Source organism: Oryctolagus cuniculus, chromosome 10 (genome assembly GCF_051225735.1).
Source record: "Oryctolagus cuniculus isolate XC-2025 breed Fujian yellow rabbit chromosome 10, ASM5122573v1, whole genome shotgun sequence".
Classification (NCBI taxonomy): domain Eukaryota; kingdom Metazoa; phylum Chordata; class Mammalia; order Lagomorpha; family Leporidae; genus Oryctolagus; species Oryctolagus cuniculus.
This window is the reverse complement of record NC_142876.1, coordinates 31,927,228-31,928,256: the sequence shown is the minus strand read 5'-3', so window position 1 is coordinate 31,928,256 and position 1,029 is coordinate 31,927,228.

Sequence of the window (1,029 nt, the reverse complement as noted above, 5' to 3'; positions counted from 1 at the left end):
TTTCCCCTGCAGGAATCTGACCTCCCGAAGGTTAGGCCCTGGCTGTCAATGCAGGTCTCCTCCCTCTCATCGAGTTGAAGGGAGCCATGAGCATTGTGAAGGAAACTTCATCCTGGAGAGAATTCTGGTTGGCTGAGCCATCAAGGAAAGAGTCTGTGGTTCTTGACCTCCAGAACTTCAGTAGGACCTGTGGAGGCCAAGATCCCACCCTGGCTGATTGCTTTCCAGGACAGCCCTTCTTGCCCCACCCTAGGTCCAGCGTGTATGACAGATTCAACCCTTCTAAGAACCACGGTTCCATGTAGCTCGTGGAACAAGTGTGAGCTGCCCAGATGGCTTCTTCAGGGGTGAGCACGTCCCGTCTTTACAGATCGGTTATGCATTGTTCACAGGTGGCATTCACCTTTATGTCTGGGGAGGATGGCCACATGGGGAGCTGGAGTAAGGTCACCACAAGACCTTCAGGGGCCCTTAGGGGAGGCCAAAACAAAAAGGGCAAGGGTTGGCATTCAGGGCATAAGAGACTCCCCCTCTCCTGAGGAGAATGACAAGGGAAAGTGAAGGCCATTGGTTCTGAACAAGCCACATCCAGGAGAGGCCCCTGTGCAGGGCACTGATCTGCTCTCCCCACCGCTCCTTGGAATGTGAGGCCCCCTGGGCTCCTCCCACCCCTCTTTGTTTGCTTTCCTTGCTCAGAAAGCTCTCTGTGATCAGGACCCCTATTCCCGGTTCTAAAACACCTGGTGCAGTGGGAAGGGGGCCATTGACGTCAGCGGGGATGTTTGTCTACCCAGGTGTAGCTAATTTTCTCAGTGTGAGGCTTTGTTTCTGAACCTGGTAGGCCACCTCACACCACATCTTTGAGCGTGTGTTGGGGCAGGGGTGGAACACAGGTATGGGGTTGATGCGTGACCCATCACACTCATCATGCCAAACAAAACATGTCTGGGTGGAGCCCCTCTCCCAACTCCAGCCCACTAGACTCCAGGGCCTCATGGGCCTTGGAAGGTTCCCTAATAAGTAGACCTC